At 37.7% G+C, this 21,141-nt stretch overlaps 1 protein-coding gene across 2 annotated transcripts in view; it reads left to right on the forward strand.

Annotated features, from left to right (window-relative positions):
* The first annotated feature begins 1,138 nt into the window (after window positions 1-1,138).
* znf217 (zinc finger protein 217) overlaps window positions 1,139-21,141 on the forward strand; it is a 68,911-nt gene continuing 48,908 nt past the window's right edge. The window contains exon 1 of one of the 2 annotated variants that reach the window (XM_039735385.1): window positions 1,139-1,238. The gene's annotated coding sequence lies outside the window, so the exon portion shown is untranslated. The remainder of the gene's footprint in view (window positions 1,239-21,141) is intronic. The other variant, XM_039735389.1, reaches the window with a different exon arrangement.

Here is a 21,141-nt window from a genome sequence, read left to right on the forward strand (position 1 = left end):
TGCAGGTAGAAATGAAAGGAACTATATCATAGATAGATAGATAGATAGATAGATAGATAGATAGATAGATAGATAGATAGATAGATAGATAGTGCCACACATGGTAATCAGAGGAGCACCCACTGGGCTCATCAGAGGCATGTCATACCATCCCAGGATGACAGAGGGCACTATTGCTAACCATGTAATCTTCTTTTCTCTCCACAGCTCCAAAAAAATTGCCTCCAGAGGGCAACTGATTCTGTCCCTTCCATTCAGAGCACTATAAAACCCAGTTGTTGGCTCTCCAGAAAGAGGGTGTCTATCATTGGACCGAGCTAACTGCAAGACAGATGATGTGCACCAATGACAGCTACTTTTTGCTTTTTGAGGTTGACTCCTTTTATTTTAAAGTTCACTACTGAGACTGCACCATTGCATGCTGTTTTTTTTTTTTAAATTAACAACTCAGTTGGCATCCCAACTTTTTATATTTCTGGGCTGTGTCATTCCCCAACTTGACATGGTGTGTGTACGTTCCTAACCGTAGTCTTTGTGTATTATATTTCTGTGCACAATTCCTGCTTGTGCTGGCTCATAATATCAGCAAGTTTAAAACCTTTTATAGCACATCACATGACAGAAAGCTGTTTCTTTACATTGAATCTTTTATGTTCAACTTCACAGAGTCATCTGGTTTGTTATAGTTTGTGGCTTCTGTACCAGTTGTTCACCATCATTTCATCATTTTTCTATCACAACTGCATCCATGAGACAAACTTCATGCCCCGCAGCTTTAATCCACCATGCAGAATTGCTAACATGTGACAGGCAGTCTTGCTGATGAAATGGTAAAAACTAAACAGATAAAAAATGCTTTATCCCATTTATGGAAAAAAAAAAGTCTCATAATTATTACTGACATGTTTATGCTGCAAAATTGCTGGCCAGTCACTCCACATTTTTACTTCAGTCAGTTATACTAAAACAATGTTGAACACAGTGCTGAATAGTATTCTACAGGGTAACAAAAAAAATCCAAAGAATGAGTGGCTTATTTACAGAACGATTTGCAGGTGGGATCCTCCCATTGTCTGTCGACAGTCAGCTGTTGGGAGATTTCAGTTACAGCACACTTTCTTGTGAATCATTTCCTTCTTCTGGCTGCACTTCAGCCTGAAATGATCAATCAAGAGGAGGCCTCCGCTTTCATTTTCACACCACGCTCAGGAAGGACATGCACCAGCCAGTTCAAATAGGTAAGGCACTCTGACATTTGTGAAAATTTGAATTCAGAAAAGACAGCAAAGAGGCAAGAAGAGAAAGGCTTAGAACACAGTGGATTTGGACTAAATATGTCTGGATCAAGCTGAAAGCAGCTGTCTATCTAGTTTTTTCAATCTGAAAATAAGTTACAGATATGTTTTTCTTGGTATCACCGAATCTTAAAAAAAACAATTACATATGTTGGCAAAAGTAATTAAGAGAATAAATAAATGTGAAATACTTGAGTACTAGGGATTCAAAACAGTGGCTTAGTGGGTCTTTATAAAGGCCAATGCTAATATGCAGAGCACCCCAGACAGAAGCTCTTCATTTCATTGTTCACAGAGTCAGAACAAGCAGGACATGGGGGAAGGGCCTTTAATTTTTCATGGGTATTATGTCACATTTCCTTGTAGTGGATAAGTTAAAAAAAAAAAAAAGTTCTTTGGGTGGCACTTTCAGCCAAATGAGTAATTCTTTTAGGTTACCACCTTCTTGACTTGTGGCTCCCTTTACCTTGACAATATGTGTGCTCGTTTAATTTGTCCATGGAGGTGTTATTTGTACATGTCTTCAAGAAAGCTGTCAGTATCTTAATGAGGTGTGGCCTAGGAATTTAGGAATTTCAGACAAGGGGGGTGGGGGTTGGGACTGTGGGTATCATAGGGACTTCACAGTACGGTAATGAGAATTACAATAAAAATAAATGATTACTTGCAGTGTGGGGCTGAGGCAAACAGGCAAACCTTTGATCCTTTGCTTTTTTTAAAGAAATATCACTGCTTTAGTTATTCCACTGGAGTCAATGAAAAACTTAATGATTAGCCAAGATATGTTGCAGAGATAACAAAAAAACGACCAAAGATTACAGAGATTGGATGTTTTTTTTTTGTTTTCAACTTTTGGTATCATTCCTTCCTCAGTAATATCATGACCACTGAATAAGCACCCATAAACAACAATACATCCACCTATTCCCATTTTTGTTAAAATGTACATTATCTACTGTATATGCATATTTGATTTTAGTTCATAACAACTAGTATACTGTAGATTAGAAAGAAATTCAGTGCATCTTTTTATTTAGATAAGGCAAAAACCCTCCTCTAGAGTACTAACCTAGAGAGCAGATATGAAGCAAATCCATCAAAACTACTGAAATAAAAAAAAGCTTGGTAACAGCTGAACATGCTTAATTAATTCAGGTTACTAGTGATAAATTCCTGTAACATTTTAAAGACATGTTGATAGATCCTTTGTAAAGTTACTTTGACTTTTTCTAATAGTAAGTAAAATATGACATTCTCTTTCCTTTCAGTTGGTGGGTTAGGTTTCATCCAGTTCAATAAGGAGCTGCGTGGCAGCAGCAGTAACTTCACTGTGCCATCCCTGCAGAAAGAAACACGCTGAATGCTTCATAAAATATTTTATAATATTTATAGATAATAGAATAAATAAAAAATATTTGTTATCTCTTGCCCTACATGTACCTTCAGTGCCTTTACTCTGTGTTCTTCTCTGTGTGTTTGAAGCACGTTCCCATAAAGTTTGTTTCTCAGACATTGTCATTATTTTTGAGACGTCTTTCTTACCTCCTGTTTGATTTTATACTTACTGTCATTGAAGCCGGCTCTCTCAGTGTGTTTCATATACCTTTACTTCTCCTCATGCATCTCACACTCGCCCTTCCTCTTTTGTCGTGTCACCACAGTCAAACTGAGTTAGGGACTAGACACACAGGCCTATATATAAATATATATAAAAATCTATTTACAGTATATGGAATGTATATTTTCTATTACTTATATACTGTATCTATGTTATGAAGTACAAACTGATCTTCTCTGTTATTTTTGGTATTTATTCATTCTTATTTTTATCCATTCCTAACTTATTTTTCATTTCTTCAAACCTTTTCTTTTACATTTTATAAAGCACTTTGAGCTGTTCTCATTATTGCTTTCAAATCGTAATCCAGATCAGTTTTCCCTTTGTTCCACAGCCAAGACATGTTCCTAAACTATATAAATATTAAAAGAATGGAAAAGTATGACTATATTATGCTAAGGTTTGCTGGTATCCTGCTAATTGTAAGAAGCTGGAACAAGGACATAATATGGCTAACTGCTGTGCCACCGTGCTGCTTCTTAATAGTTCTTTTGATACAAAAAAATCTTCTTCAGGAGCCATTTGTTATTTTTATTTAATCTTTTTATTTTTTACAATTAAACCTGTTGTTTTTTTTTCTTCTTGGAGGTGCTCTAGAACTACATTTTACATGTTGCTTGCCTGAATCTCTGTCTAAATATCCACACATTATCTGTAGAGTGAATTAGCCAAATAGATATGCGTTTTTTGCATTGTATAGAAGAAATTGTGTCATTTTTTAAGCATGATTTCTTATTGTTCAAGTTGTTATTATTTGTATTTTTTAATATACAATACTGTTTGCAGTCAGTGACTAATTCATGATTGAAATGGAACCCATTTTTAACTTTACTTCTTATTTATGTCTGCCTGAATCTGACTCTTGTTTGTGGGTTTCAAAAATGCTAGTGTATGTGTGTATTTCTTATTAGTTCACAGCAGTAAGTTTCAGTTTGTAAAAAATATGGAAACTTAAGCAGAACATGCCTCATTGTTTCATATTGTTTCAATAGATGCAATTTTATAAATTCTGCCAAAATACTTTATAAACAGTAATCAGTTTATGAAGAACAAAGAAGCTTGTTCATTGCATGTTTATACAAATATAAAAAGGGGCTTCTTCTTTAAAAGGCACAGGATTTAACTAAGTAATGGTGAAGCCTCTTTTTGCTAGCAAACCAAAGAAGTCAAATGCAGTTGTTTGTGGTAAAGTGAATAGGCAGGAAGAACGTCTTAGATAAGCAATGCAGCATAACCTAGTTTTAAACTCCAGAATAGAGTGACAAGGAATCGCGACGCCTAGTGCAAGTAAGAGTTTGCATGAGAAGAATGAATTCAGCTCAAATTAAAAGCTGGTCTGAAAACCACCAAAAGTTAACACTCCTCAGAAACAGAACCTAACTGATATGGGTGTTTTCATTCTGTTCAGTTTCAGGCTAATGACTTATTTGAAATTTAAATAATGTGTAATAACATATAACAACACTGCTTTTAATTTTAAAGGCACCAATGATAATATAAATTTTTATTTTTACTGTCATGTCTTCTTTGAGACTTTTATTACTTTCTTTTTTTAATATTGCAAGTGATTAGCCCAAAACCGAAGAGGTCCAATTCAATCTACTGTAGCTTTAACTTTAACATACATGTATTTTATGAAAGTAAAATTCTCACGGGCAAAAATAGAATTAATTTGGAGTTTACTTACAGTTCTAAAGTATACAACAATTAATTTCTAAAAAATGTACACCTGCTGTTACTTTCCAGAGCTAAACTTTCTAATCTTGACCAATTTATTTGAAAAATTTCCTTCTCCTGCTCCATTAATACAAAATACACACTGCTCTAAAAATACAAGGAACATGTAATTACACATCAGATTTCAATGAATGAAACATTCAATTGAAAAATCTTTTGTTGAGTAATACTGTGTTATTCATTGAGAACAAAGAGATGTAACAGCGGTCAATGAAACCAAAATCACCAAGCCAATGAAGGCTGGATTCAACATTACACCAAAAAAGTCAAAAATTGAAAACACAGGTTGATTCAACTTGCGTGAATTTCATCATGGCAACTCATTATGCGACTCAGTAGTATATATGGGCCCTATGTGCCTGTATGCACTTCCAACAATGCCTGGGGATGCTACTGAATGGCGTCCTGAGGAATCTCCTCCCAGACCTAGTTCAGGGCATCAGTGAGCATTGTCCTGCACCAGGAGTAACCCATGACCCACTGTACCAGCCTTAGATGTGACAAAGGCTCTGAGGATTTCATCTCAGTAAATAACAGCAGTCAAGAGTACCATTCCCTAGAATGTGGAGGTCAGTACAACCCTCCAAAATATCCCTTCCCAAACCATCAATGATCCTCCGCCAAACTGGTCATGCTAGATGACATTGCAGGCTGCACAATGTTCACCACATCACCCCCACCCAGATGTCTATCACATGTGTTCAGGGTGAACCTGCTCTCATCTGTGAAGAGAATGGGGCACCAGCTGTGGTATTCTCTGGTGAGTGCCAATTAAGCTGAATGGTGTTGGGCTGCGAACACAGGTCCCACTACTGGATGTCGGGCCCCCATGCCACTCTAATGGAGTTTGTTTCAGAGAGTTTGGTAAGAAACATACACACCAGTAGCCAGCTGGCAGTGCTTCCTTTGTTTCTCCTCGCACAGAGGAGAAGATACTGGTCCTGCTGCTGGGATGATCCCTTCTATGGCTCTGCCCACCGCTTCTTGTCTAATGGCCAATCTCCCAGTATCTCCTCCATGCTCTTGAGACTGTGCTGGGAGACACAGAAAGCCTTCTTGTGATGACATGAAGGACCTGGACTACCTGCGTAACCTGAATTAGCCGCAGGTACTGCCTCATGTTGCCACTAGTGACAAAGACACTAGCAAAATGCAAAACGAAAGAAGAATCAGAAAGGAGGAATAAGGAGGGAGCAATTATCTGTGGCCACCACCTGCAAAACCATTCCCTTTTCGAGGGTTGGCTTGCTGTTGCTTCTCCAATGCACCTGTTGTTAACTTTTATTTGCACCAAAGCTGGTGAAGCTGATTCACAATTCCCTTATACTTCCTTACTGGACAGATTGCTATTCCTGAAGCTTAACTGACTTGGTGTTAGACTGCGATGATTAAGTGTTCTCTCAATTTGTTTCAGCAGTGTATTTGTTTCTATCAGTAAATATTTTTTAGTAGACAGTAACGGTAATGATAATGTGCAGTAAATACACTTGATTTGAGCATTCCTAGTTTTCATCCTCTTTCTCTGTATGTTTATCATTCGTTTGCTCAGAGGCTGATGTGCTTGCTGCTTCCTGAGCAGCTCTTCTTTTCTCCACCCTAGCAGCCCGCTTCTTCTCTTCTTTGGTCGGCATCTTTTTGCATTAAAACTGATTAAGTCAGTGTTTTCCTTAATTTTTCACTAAAGCTGGCACTTGAGGCAGATTGAAGACTTAAGAATGATTTAAGATATGAAGAGGTAGGGGAAGTGCTGGCGAAGGTGGTAGGGATGAGAACGGCACCCGTACACATGCACCACACGGCCGTCCTGCTGGCTGCTGCCAAGAGTTGATTCTACAATAAAATAAAATAAAAAGAGGAATAACCTTGGAGGTCAATCATCATCCAGAAAGTGGATAGTAGATGTCACATAGTGTATGTGTACCAAATTTCAGGTCAATAGTTTAAACACTTTGCGAGCTACAGGTGATTTAAAATCATGGATGGACAAATGGACAGCCACGGTAGCGTATTATATAAGAAGATTGTGCTGACTCATCCACCCAAGATAGCCTGAATTTTTGTTACCTCTTTAGGCATCAATTGCAAAGATCTATAAATGATTCTACTTTGATTCTACCATGGGTATTTTATCTTTCTATTATAAAAGGAAATCCTGCTACGACACATTCTCTGAGATAATTTAAAGTCCTGCGTGACAAGAGATTTTGAAAAGTCCAGCCTTCCTCTCAAACATTTACAACCACACACACGGTACAATCATTTCTCATTTGTGTGTATTATCAGACACAGTTCATGTGCTCTCAGCTCCTATTTATTTTTACATTTTACACATTTAAATTTGTTTATGAAAATTACTCAATTTCATCCGGTAAAGGAGCTTTTCTGGACAGTACTTTTAGACATACAATCTATTAGTTTCCTTCGATGTAGTCCACATTTTAATTGGAAATAAAAGACAAAGAGTAGAAGACAAAGTAAAACATCGTAAAGAGGTTCATAAATGTTGGCGCAATACACATGAAGAGGAGGTTAGAGATTATGAAAGTACTAAAATTTGAATGTCCTGAAAATATGATAGTAAAAATCGCATGAGCTCTAACAAACGGAAATTATTACTCTGTAAAAAATAACAGAACAGCGAAAAGAGATTGAATATATGGGCATAGGTTTTTTAATAGATGGAGTTTTCAATGAATGTTTTGGGGACCTCTGAATATGTCCTTCTGTGTTTTTATATATTAGAAAACAAGACTGCTTGCACAATAGCTTATAATGAAATCCAACTCAATCCAAGTGAAGAATACAATTTTTTCAATGAAGTGTTTTCTTCCATTACATTCTAAATAATTAAACAACTGGTCTGCATTATTTACTGCTGAAATTATAGCTTCACTTAGAGGCATTATGTTTTTGCTTAAAAAACAAGTCTGAACTGATACAAAATAATTCTGAACTTTATGAAGAATTATTTTTAGCTTACTGTGGTCCCCTTTCTCCTGGCCCATCCCTACTTTTAATGGTTCTTCCCAGTTTAGTTCCTTAGGGTATTTTAACATAATGCTGAAAATGTCTATACATCTCTTTTTAAATTGTACTCTTCCAAAAAATTGTCCTTGGGGTGTTCAAAATATACTTTTTTGAAATTAAATGTAAGAGTATATATGGGGCAGCAACATTAACAGTAAAAGTATTGCTCACAGCAGACCTCTGTCACTGAACTGTATTACAAACAGGTTAGAAAGAAGGCCAACTGAATTCTGTCAGACAGTAGCCATCCACTTGTTTCTAAATGTTAGCTGTTCCCATCAGCTTGCAGATTTAAGTTTCTGAGGGAAAACAGCTACAGAAGTTAGAACTCTTTTATTCCTATAGCAATAAGCATTTTGAATTCTGTTACTTGTAGCAATGCTGCTGAATTCTAAATTCTGAATTATTACTTTGTGTACAGTTGAAGGTAACTGCTCTTCTTCCTGAGTGTATGCATTTACTATAACACTATTTTTCAGTTGTTGTGTCTTGCATTATTTTTTTGTATCTGTGTAGTAATGCCTTATCTTTTTGTACTTGCCTGCTGCATACAACTTTCCCTCTGGGATAATAAAAGTCTACCTAACCTAACCTACATGATGGTGCAGTTGTAAAGTTGTAATGCTGCCCCTTTGCAGTAAAGAGACAGGGGTTCATGTCCTGGGTGCTATCAGCATAGAATTTGAAAGTTCTCCTCTGGGTGTTCCAATTTCCTCCCACAGTCTAAAATCATTCAGGTTAGGTGGACTGGCACTGCTAAATTTGTCTGTGTCTGTGTGTGTGTGTGTGTGTGTGTGTGTGTGTGTGTGTGTGTGTGTGTGTGTGTGCATGTGTATGTGTATGTGTTTGTTCACCTTATGGTATCCAGGGATTGTTCCAGCCTGATGTCTGCTGTGATAGACTCCAGCCTCCCAGTGACATTGCTTTGGATAAGTGGGTTTTGAAAATGGATGGATGGCTAGTATAAACAGTATATTATGTTTAGTGTTTTGCTAAAGGTTTAGTACCCCAGTGTTCTTACATATGTCTCAATTATTACAGAATGTTAAGTCAAAGCAGGGTTCCCCTTATTTTTGTACTTGGGCACACCAATATGAAAATCATTCATTAATTATATTTTGTATATCTCTATCCTTGTGACCCTTGTGATTTTATGACATACTATATAAATTTCGTTTATTATTATGAAAAATGATTAGTGGTAGTTGGTCTATAGCACTGTCTGTATCTTGCCTTTATCTTGACAGTTTCCTATATTAATTAAAATTAAAAATGTTCCTATACTTAATCTCTAGAATTGCTACACTCCATTCCAACCCATCTTTGCTTATACAGCATATTCCCTCAGGCATGATCCATCATCTTGTTCTTGCAGACCTATGTGCCATTCTGTCAGACTCTTTCTGCTACTTTAACTTTATAAAACTTTATTTGTCCCAAGGGGGTATCTTTTAGAGAAGTTCAATAAACAAATAGATAAAAATAATCAATGCACAAATTTCTTAAAGGAAAACTCTGACATTGCTACAGATAAAAAGATCATATGCAGTTAGGCATTAGAAAGGTGTATTGCCATTGGTATAACACAGCTCCAGTAGTGTTTCTTTACACACTTCCGCTGAATAACTCATTGGCCAAAAGTACTTAATGTTATTAGCATGTCAGAGAGAGGATGTGCAGCATTTGTCATAATGGCACTCAGTTTTATCTTCATTCCCTCTTTATTACTAACTCCACTGAGCTAAGAGTGCATCCCTGTGGTGTAGCGGGTCCACAGCTCAAGTCAATAAAGCCACTTATTAAATAAATAGTTGCCACACTCGTGGCTTAGAGAGGGGGTATGTTAGCAGGTTTCTCGGGTGAATTCCTGATGCGGGTAGTCCTCGCTTAAGTGCACAGTTGAGGAGTCATCCGCATCCGTAATTGATGCCAAAAGCTGCTAATTGTCACATGTGATCCATCTCCCCGTGTTAAATAATATAAGTGCGAGGCGGCTAAGGGGGAGAAGGGAAAATGACGAAATGGCGGTTACAGGAGGAGGAGAAGAAGAAGGCAGGAAGCAGGGAGGAGAAAGCCGGTGCATGATTGAGCGAATGCTCGCTCACTATATAGAGTGGTTGGCAACTGGACAGTGAGCCCTCATGGGTTGTTTGGCCGGCACCCAGGGCACTTGGTAGTGGGAGTGACCGGAAGGCGGATGGCTCACCACGTAAGGCCAAGAAAGCAGTGGGAGTTGGGACTTGGGAAGTGAAAGCACCAGCGTGAGCGTCCTGGTCGCTGGGGAGACCAAGTCACAGTCTGATGATGCCCAACGGAGCCAGGGGATCGGAAAGGCGAACAGACCAGCAGTAGAAGGCAGAAAGAAGGTCAGCTGCAGGTATGGTGGCTCCCCTGGTGCATAGCCTGGCCGGGAGAAGCAGGGGGGTCACCAGCAGAAAGGCACCGGGATCTTTTTTTAAAAGGGATTTTTTTTTCTGTTATGTTTTTAACCTCCAGTGTTCATTCATTTTTATTGGATTATTTATTTATTTATTGAATCATTTTTGAAGCACTGCACTTTGGACACTATTTGGTTTTGTTTGTTGATTTTAGTAAAAGCGCTTTTGCACTTTTTGCACCATCCCCTTGCTTCATTGTTGTGCCTCACTGTCCAGCTCATCGGTGACATTACCGACAGTGTTGAGTTCAGAGCTTCCCAGAAGCAAGATGAGAGCATGGAGTGGAACCCGCATCATCAAAATCCCATAGCAGAGCCTGCCCTTCAAATTTGCTTTCAACTCAGTGGGCCTTTTTTGATGTGATGTGACCAGCATCACATTTGCCAACGGAGAATTATAAGAAGTGTAAAGGATGTCACTACCTACATTAAAGGAAGAGTCTCCTCTGCTCTTTCTTATTTAGTTCATTTGTGTTACAAGATCACTTCAACCCATCATTGATATGAACTCCCAAGAACCTGCAGCAATGTACACCCTCCTTATCCACTTCCTGAACACTGACCAGACATAGAGGCCCTTTGGTGTGGCTAAAGTCTATAACCATTTCCTTGGTTTTGTTGGTAGTTAACTTTGAGACAATTCTCTTTGTGCTAAGAATCAAAGTCCTCCACCTAACTCCTATACTCATCCCCTTTGTCTATACACCCCATTAGTACAGAATCATCTTGAGAATTTACACAAGTGACATGACCTGCTGTTAAAATTTTAATTCAAGGTGTAGACAGTGAATAGGAAACAGGACTAATCCTTGTGGTGCTCCAGTGTTGCTCACATCCATACCAGAGACACAGTCTTTGAGTCTCACAAACTGTGGTCTGCTGGACAGATAGTCCTTTATCCAAGACACCATGGGCTCATGTACCCTGCATATCTCTGAGCTTGTTCCTTACTGAATGTTACTTTAAGGCACTGGAGGAATCAAAAATCATAGTGCTGCCAGCCTTGTCAAGATGGGAATGAGCCTTGTGGAGTAGATAGACAATTGCATCTTCTACTCTAAATTTGTTTGTATAACCAAACAGCATTGGGTCCAAGTAGTTTTTCATAAGAGGATTCTGATAGCCTTGGACCAGCCTCTTTAAGGTCTTCATGATGTGGGATGTAAGGTCCACTGGTCTATCATCATTAAGGTAAAAAGGAAACTGCCTTCTTAAGAACTGGAACAAAACAGGATATTTTCCATAGTGGCAGTGCTGTCTGGAGCTTTAGTGACACACTCAACCAGTAAAGCTTTAAATGCCTAATAAATACAAATGATACATCATTCTTCTTCTGCTTCTTTCAGCTGCTCCCTTTAGGGGTTGTCACAGCGTGTTCCATGTCTTCCTGTCCACAACATCTTGCTCCGTCACAACCATCACCTGCATGTCTTCTCTCACCACATCCGTAAACCTTCTTTTAGGCCTTCCTCTTTTACTCTTCCCTGGCAGCTCTCTTTTTGGCATCCTTTTCCCAATCATGCTGTATTTCAGCCAACAAGTTATTCAGCAGAATTGTGCCACAAAATGCTACTGGGGCTCCTTTATGTCATTGGCAGTATAATAAATACAAATGATACAACATAATTCTTCTTCTTCTGCTTCTTTCAGCTGCTCCCTTTAGGGGATGTCACAGTGAATCATTTTGTTCCTTGTCTTCCTGTCCACTACATCTTGCTCTGTCACAACCATCATCTGCATGTCTTCTCTCACCACATTCATAAACCTTCTTTTAGGCCTTCCTCTTTTACTCTTGCCTGGCAGCTCTATTTTTGGCATCCTTTTCCCAATCATGCCTTATTTCAGCCAACAAGTTATTCAGCAGAATTGTGCCACAAAATGCTACTGGGGCTCCTTTATGCCATTGTCAGTAGGCCTGCACAAAACCTCATGCGACTATAACTGCCAAGTCAGAGGTTTTTCTTTCTATCAAGCTTCTTTAAAAAGACAAATTTCACCGTGAGAATATATTAAGCTAATACAATGTATTAAAACTGTACACTGTTGCCCCATGCATTGTTACATTAAAAATTAACAATATTGCTGTACATAGAGTTTATAGGATCATTTATTAGGGTCATATCTGGTGTTTTGTGTCTGATTGAACAGTTGGCATAAAACAAATCAATTTATTTTTCCTTTTTCAATTATCTTGAGCCTCTGAGGTTTTTGTTCTCCAGGATCACTATAAATTATTTCCTCTCCATTCATTCCAGTTACTCTAAGCTTAATACAAACATTTGTATTTTTATATACTAACAGAGCAGAGTGTTGGTTCCCCATTTGCCCTCTGAATAGCTCAGTTGAAGTGTATGTGAGTGTGCATGCACAGACAGACAATACTTAATAACACTGTCTGCACGTTTCATTGAATGCATCAGAATAAATGTTCTTAATCCTACTTTTTGTAAAAATTGATTGATTTGTATGGAATGATTGCAATAAAATTAATAAAATTTAAAAAAAAAAAGAATAAATACAATCAATGGATGGATGGATGATTAATTATACATTATGATATACTTTCATCATACTAAAGCACCCAATTTAAAATCTTTATCTATCTATCTATCTATAATACGACCAGGAGCATCCAGTGTTGCTTGGGTAAGTAATTATAAGGCAGAACTATTTCCATCCATCCATTTTCCAACCCGCTATAACCTAACTACAGGGTCATGGGGGTCTGCTGGAGCCAATCCCAGGGCGCAACACAGGAAAAAAACTCCGGGCAGGGCGCCAGCCCACCGCAGGGTATGGAAATACACACACACTAAGGACAATTTAGGATCGCCAAAGCACCTAACCTGCATGTCTGGACTGTAGGAGGAAACCGGAGGAAACCCAAGCAGACATGGGAGAACATGCAAACTCCACGCAGGGAGGACCCAGGAAACGAACCCGGGTCTCCTAACTGAGAGGCATCAACACTACCCACTGTGCCAACGTGCCGCCCTGCAGAACTATTCATCCTTTATAAATACTGTTTGTTAAAGGATACTTTCCCAGAGACAAAAAGAACTGCATCAATTTTTTCAATGAAGATTTTCAATAGCTCATGGTAGTTCAGATGAGGGCTGTATGTAAATACAGTCAGTCAGTCATTTTCCAACCCAATCTATCCTAACACAGTGTCACGGGGGTCTGCTGGAGCCAATCCCAGCCATCACAGGGCAGGAACAAATCCCGTGCAGCCAGCACAGGGCAGGAACAAATCCCGGGCAGGACACACACACTAGGGACAATTTAGGATCACCAATGCACCTAACCTGCATGTCTTTGGACTGTGGGAGGAAACCAGAGCACCCAGAGGGGACCCACGCAGGCACGGGGAGAACATGCAAACTCTACGCAGGGAGGACCCAGGAAGCGAACCCAGGTCTCCTTACTGCGAGGCAGCGGTGCTACCTCTGCGCCACCCTATGTAAATACACTCGTTTTGAAATGTCCTTGCTCTTCATCTGCTCTTGATGCGGCAGCTCTGGTCCTTTTGTCTGCTTGTCTGGCAATAGTGTGTTCTGGTTTTTCACTTGCTCTTGACACAGCAGCTCTGGTCCTTTTCTATGCTAGTGTCATTTTAGTTTGTACTGAATCTTCACTTGCTCTGGATGTAACAGCTCTAATTCTTACCTTTTCAAGTCTGATTTCTCTGTCGGGAGTTTTACTTAGTCCTTGAGATGGACGGTGGAAGACATTTTCCTCATTGCAGTCCTTTTCTTAGGAGGCATAATTTTGCCAAAAAATGAAATACTGAGAAAAATCAAAAAGGCACTGTCCTTAAAATTCACTATCATAAAAAAGAAGCCCAAAGTCACCCAAAGGGTCAAAAGTTTGTGTTCCATAGTAGTCTATTGTCCTCACAAAGTGGGATATATACGTGCAAAATTTTGAGATAGGGTCAAGGGTGTGAATTTGTATAGGATTAAATTCATGGTGAATACGTGGTAGGATAGAGTCAAGAGTTGCTGCTTTATGGATCCAATTTGCTGGGTTTGAATCTTATGCTCAGATGTTGTCTGTGTGTAGCTTTTGCATGTTCTCCCTGTGTCTCTGTAGCTTTTCTACAAATTTGAAAACTGCATTCTCCAAATTTCCTCCCATATGTCCAAGTCATGCAAGATATGTTTATTGGCAATTTAAAATTGTCCCTGCATGAATGTGGGTGTATTCATTGACCATGTATTGGACTGGCCCAGTCCAGTAATATTTCCTTTCTTGTGCCCAGTGCCAACTGAACCTGGAATTGGTTTAAGCAGGTTTAAGAATGGCCTGATTGTATTTACCATTTCTTAACAGTGTGGTTCTCCATATATTAAAGACCTGACCTAGTAAGCCTGAGGGCTATGTGTCCTTGTCATGATTCACGTTGAGATGCTAAGCACATCACAACATTTGTAAGCTTTATAAATATTTTTGTTAACACTGCATAGGTCTGAGCGAGATGCAATAAACCACCAGGCTGCTGGTTCAGTTATATAACGGCCCTATATTACCCTAAGCAAGTCATTTAACCTGCCTTATGATGTGTTTCTTAAAATGCAATGTTGAAAAATGTATCATTATATGACTCTAAAATATGAGAAGTTGTATAAACAAAAGGAGACAACTGCATCCATCAAGCCTCTTTGAATAGCTAATAGCTAAGTTGTTCCAGAACCTCATTCAAACACTGTGCTGTTTAAATGTTTTGAGATTTCTGTTTCAATAGATGGGTAGTTTATTTCACTATTCTACAACTCTTTGTATAAAGAAGTGCTTCCTGGTTTCAGTCTCATGTATTTCCCTTTAATTTGCAGTCTCAATTACACGATTCACTATTTAATTGTAACTTATGATAAATCAAGTTTATCAAAGCCTTTGAGTATTTGAGGACCTGGTTGAATGAGATCCTGGAATAAAGCCCTTTATCTGGAAAAAAACTATCCAAATGGTGTTTGCTGTATAAGGCTATTTAATGATATAACATTAAAAACTGACTATACTTTGTTACTGTGTAACAGACAACATAAAATATTAAACATTATCTAACTGTATACTGGAGGGAGTTGAATTAATTTGTAGAAGACTATCTGACACCTTCCTCTAATCCCTTGCATTGCACCCTGTTATTGGCATTTGTAGGTCCACTAATATCTAACCCACATATTCTGTTTAGTGATCGTTGGTTTCATACTGCATCCTGACCAGCATCAGTTACAACACCGAAAACAGCCCTGGACAGGGGGCCAACTCGTTCCACATCACATTTATACACATGCCCACACTTAATCATACGGGAGCTGTGAAGATTTTCCAATTAACCTAACAAACACACACACAAACATATACCTTAAGGGGAAAAGAGCAGGCTTAGATTTGAAACCAGAACTATAGAAATGTGAGGCATGACTGCCCTTTTAAAGGAAATTTAATTGGGCTTATATCCATAATTATTTACCATTTTACTCCCTAAAATGCCCTACTCTTTACTCTAATGTACAGTTGCCACTGCTATAATGCAGCAAGTACAGAGTTACACTGAAATCTCTGAGGGCCTATCTCATTAGATTCTACTGCTACAAGCATAATAAGGCCTGCCTTATCAGATTTCAAGTCAACAAATAGCTGAAAGTGTACATGCTCTGTGTAAGCCAAAACACAGAGAAATCACCCAGAACACATGAGAATGCAGAAAAAAGCAAACCATTGCTAAAGATTAAATTCTGCTCACACTGGATCACAGCAAACTGAGGTTAACAATCCTAATAACTTTTCCTGAGTTTTTGCTATATGTTAATTCAGTTTACTAGATGATAATCACTTTCCCCAAGTTCTTTTTAATGAATGTTAAAACATCTCTCCTTATAATTTTTATTTCTTAAAAAAATATTTTTGACTCCTGTTACCGAGTGAAGGAAAATGATAGTTATAATTTTTCATTAAGACAAGCACTGTAGCAAAAAGTGATTCATCAAATACTGAGAACCACCTTTCTTTGCCATTTTTATCTATGCCCAAAGACAGAATGTTCACAAAATATAAGAAAAATATTTATAAAAAAAAAAAAGATCCAGGGTAACACAAAACTGTAAGTGAAGAAATGGAAAAAACATTTTTCAGCTGTTCCACCGCAAGTTCTGCTCTTATTTAACTGGTCCAGTAACCCGAATAAAGCATCTCATTCTGTCTTGGCTACATCACCTCCCAATCACCAAGCCTATGTACCCAAACACCTCCTGATTAACTAATTTACTTTATTACAAGGACTGTATAGCACAAACCAAATCTAACTATTATACTCAGTTAATTTCTTGTAATAAATGTAACACCAAGTCTTTGTTTTCATTAATTAATAATGTTACACAACCTCCAGATTCTTTACCATCTCAACTTTATTCGACTGCTTTCTGTAATTCTCTTATGCCCTTTTTTAATAAGAAAATCCAGAGGATACAGCAGCACCTCGGTCCAGATTCTCTCTGTATTTCTTTTGAACTACACCCCCTTCACTCTTTTTCTTCTTTCCAGCTTCCCACTTTCTCAGAAATCTCAGATCTCATCTGTAAATCTAAGTCATCTACTTGTCAGCTGGACCCCCTCCCTACAGTTCTGGTTAAAGCCTGCTTCTACTCTTTGGTCCCTCTCATTTCTGCCATAATTCACTTTTCTCTCACGACTCAATTCATTCAGCTTAAAACTTTCACATCCCAACCCACCGCTGTTACTTCAGGCCTCTGTCCTGGGGCCTCTTCTTTTTATTATTTACCTTACTCCGCTTGGCAATATCTTTTGTAAACATTACATTATTTTTTTACATTAATGTTATGCTGATGACACCCAGCTTTACCTTGCTAGTAAACCCACCTCTTCCTTTCCACCATCTTCACTTATTGACTGTATTGCTGAAATTAAATCCTGGTTTTCTTTGAATTTTCTTAAATTAAACAGTGACAAAACTGAGGTTCTCCTCATTGGCTCAAAATCATCATTATCCAAAGCCGATAATCTTTCTCTTGTGATTGATAACTTCGTTGTTTCCCCCATCACCTCAGGTTAACAGTCTGGGTGTCATCCTTGATAGTTCTCTATCTTTCCAATCTCACATTAATAACATTACCCAGTCTGCTTATTTCCACCTACATAATATTAATCGCATCCGCCCCTTCATAACTCCACATAGCACTGCCCTTCTTGTTCACAGTCTTGTTACTTCTCGTCTGGACTACTGAAATTCACTCCTCTTTGGTCTCTCTAATAAATCTCTTCATAAGCTTAAGCTAGTCCAGAATTCTGCAGCTCGCATCATTACTTGAACTTCATCTGTTCACCATATTACTCCAGTCTTGCAGCAGCTTCATTGGCTCCTGATTAAGTTTCGAATTGATTTTAAAATTCTGCTATTAACATTTAAGGCCATTCATAACCTCGCCCCTCCATATCTGTCAGACCTTCTTCATGTTGCCATTCCCTCCCGTAACCTTAGATTCTCTTTCTCTATCCACCTGACTGTACCTCTCGCCCATCTAACCTCCATGGGGAGCAGAGCATTCAGCTGTTCTGCTCCCAAGCTCTGGAATTCATTACCTACTGAACTCAGAAATATCGAATCATTTTCAACCTTTAAATGTAAACTTAAAACGCATCTGTTTAAAATGGCTTTTTCTTTATGATTACAGTGGTCTTTTTTGGTTTAATTTTTATATCTTCTGTTTTTTTCTGATGTTTTAAGTTGTTTATAATGTGTCTTTTTATTTATTTATTATTTGTTCGGTGTCCTTGAGTTCTCAGAAAGGCGCCTTGTATAAATAAAATGTATTATTAATTTCTGGTTATTTATAGCCTGTGTTAGGATTACATTATAACATAACAATGGACATAGCTCTTACTTTGGGCCCTCTCTTGCACTAGTGTTTTATGTGCTGCTGTAGGAGTGTGTGGATTGCCCTTTAGTTTTAATAAAGTACCATCTATCATCTAATGTTGTTCAGAATTACTTCTCATGTTTTCCTTTAATTATCTCCTAATGTATTCGATGTAGTGCAGTGACCACACAAGATAAGAAAGAACGGTGATGAAAGTTATAATCCTTTAATTGGAGCTCAACATAATGAAAAACTGCGATACATTTTTTTAGTTTACTGTACATAAAGGTTAACATTTTGCTTAGGAAAATGAAAAGCAGAATATCATCAATTTGAAGTAAGATACACATTTACAATTCAAATAAAAAGATGCAGATTAAAACCAGATTCCCAATAAATCAATGTATTATTAGTATTGTAATCTAAAAATCATTACCAAAATGTCAAATATGAAGACTATTAGACAATGACACACCACATCAAATAAAATCAGACTGTTCCACTTTACTATCACCTCCAAAACATGTATGCTGTACATTAGACTAATTGATCCAGGCAAGACAAGTGTGCCCTGCAATGGACTGATTCCAACCTTTCCCTCCATGTTGCCAGAATTGATTCCAGCTGCAAGCAGCACATTAAAACTCATTGTGGAGAACCAGATGCAGGAAATGGATGAATGGACAGGTGAAGCTTTTGACAAACAAAAAGTGTTATGTAATAGTCACATTTTAGCTGATGCCTTTAAATGGGAAATAACAATTGTACACCTCTCATGATGAGCTGGTTTCCATGGCACATACAGTACCTATTTCAGTGTAATCCCAAAACTCTTTAAGTCAAGGGTTTTTTTTTGATTCCTAGGTTGGTACAGACTGTTGGCCACAGTGACTGTCCATTTATTTTCTCATGCTTTTCATGAGATCTGTTAGGAAGACCATTGTTTTTGTGTTTTATACACTTACAACTCCCACTTTAGCTTGCAACGTAGGTTGACTGGTGACTACCGATTGTCATTTAGCGAGTGTGTTTGGGTGTGTGTATGTGGGAGTTACAGCAGGTTTGTCCTAGTGTTGCCAAAAACGGCTTTAGCTCCCATAGAACTGAATTAAGCAAGTCTCATAAATAATGGATTAGGCAGGTCAAATGAATTGCTGGATAGTTACAGCATAAAAAGATAGAGTGTTCTTCATTATGACAGAGTGGTACAACTACTTAAAAACTAAGGAAACTAGTTTTATGTAAAAGCCCCTCTTCTATCAATTAATGGCTAAAAGTGATATTCTACCATTATTAAAAACACAATAAGACAATAGTACTGCTGCTAGATGCCAAACTGTATTTACAATAAACAAAAAGTATTAACCAACAAATTAAATAATATATTGTCAAACCTACTTATTCCAGTTCAGTTTTTGGGTTTAGGATTGCAAATCCAGTTCTTGAGGTATTAGGCACCATGAAGACACCAACCCTGGATAGAGCACTAAGGCACACTCACACATAAAACCATACCCACTCATACACCTCAGGACTTAAAAGAAAGTCTCCAATTAATCTAACATAAAAATCTTTGAAATGTGATAGGACAACAAGAGAAAAAACTCACAAAGACATGGAGCAAAAGTATAATCTCATTACAGTGCCTAAGGCCAGGATTCAAACACAGACTCCTAGAGGTGTGGAACTGCTACACCACCATACCACACATCAAAGTATACAGTAAAAAGCAAATTAGACTAGAAATGACATTTCAAGAAAGACTGACGGAACACTCATTAAGATAGATAGATAGATAGATAGATAGATAGATAGATAGATAGATAGATAGATAGATAGATAGATAGATAGATAGATAGATAGATAGATAGATAGATAGATAGATAGAATAAAAAAATGTTTCACATAGTAATTAGGAAAACAAATCCTACAAAACCAGGAATAAAAAATTAATTTCATCCGCTATATACGCAGTCACATCAAAAAATGCAGTAGTTGGATGTACAACAATTAATAGTGCCATGCATCTCTCTCTTCATTACTTGATAACAACAGAGAAACAAGCAGAATAATAGAGCATTTTATATGCAGTAGGTCAAAAAATGTGTTAGAATGCACTTTACTTCAGTAATGATAGATCCTCATATTCAGTGTATACTTAGAACACCTAAATCAACTGTGCAAACAGAAGGTTAAACAACCTGACTTAACAAATCAAACTTTTAGTTTGGTGTAAAAAAAACACAATGCTGGGATAATGATCATGAGCTCAACGTGTTAGACTGTGTAGTCTTGCAGAGGTGTAAATGGTGACATTTACTGTTACTGTAAACTCATATCTTCTTGTCACAAAGGTTCAGACAGTAGCTTAACAGATACCATAGCACAGTGCACAGCTAACTCTACAGCCTAGCTGCAATTATTTTTTAAGATAAGCGAAGGTGTGTGTGTATAAAATCTTTTTTTTTTTTTTTTTTTTGTAATTCTATTTTTCATTTTTCTCCTCTGCGTTGATTTTGAAGTAGACTGTTGTACCTGTTATGCTATTGTTATTTATTTGATTAAGCAGCATGCCATTGTAGTGTTCTGCTTTCTAAAATAAAATAAAAAATATAAAAGATAAGACAAACATGTAGAAAGATAAAATATTTAATCATCCCCAAAGTGATCTTCATAAAGGTATTTATTTTATTGTTATTCTTTCTGTCTAGGATACAACAAATACAAGCTGCAGCACTCAGAAAACAATGAAAATACAACCCTCATTCATTTTCATTTATTAACCAGCCCCCCTTACCATGTGACCAGATCTTCCCAGCGTATTTGGTTAATAGTGCTACTCTAGTAACACATTAAAACTACATCATTGGGCAATGTATCTTAAGCAGCTATGCAGAATTTAAGGTGTGGTTGACTATGTCCCCAGAGTTGTGCAAATTCTCAATTCAACTTAAAAACTGGCCTCCTGTGGATCAGTGGCATTGTCATTTCAGATTTGCCCATCCCCCTAAAACTCTCCACAAAGCAGGCAGGCAGTTTGATACTGTGTTCAAGTTACAGGCTATCAAACATTCTTGATGTGTTTATAGTTACCAACCTGTCTTAATCAGTTCCTTTAAATTTCTAGGGCTGTTATATCCATTTCTT

This window comes from Polypterus senegalus, chromosome 14 (assembly GCF_016835505.1).
Source record: "Polypterus senegalus isolate Bchr_013 chromosome 14, ASM1683550v1, whole genome shotgun sequence".
Classification (NCBI taxonomy): domain Eukaryota; kingdom Metazoa; phylum Chordata; class Cladistia; order Polypteriformes; family Polypteridae; genus Polypterus; species Polypterus senegalus.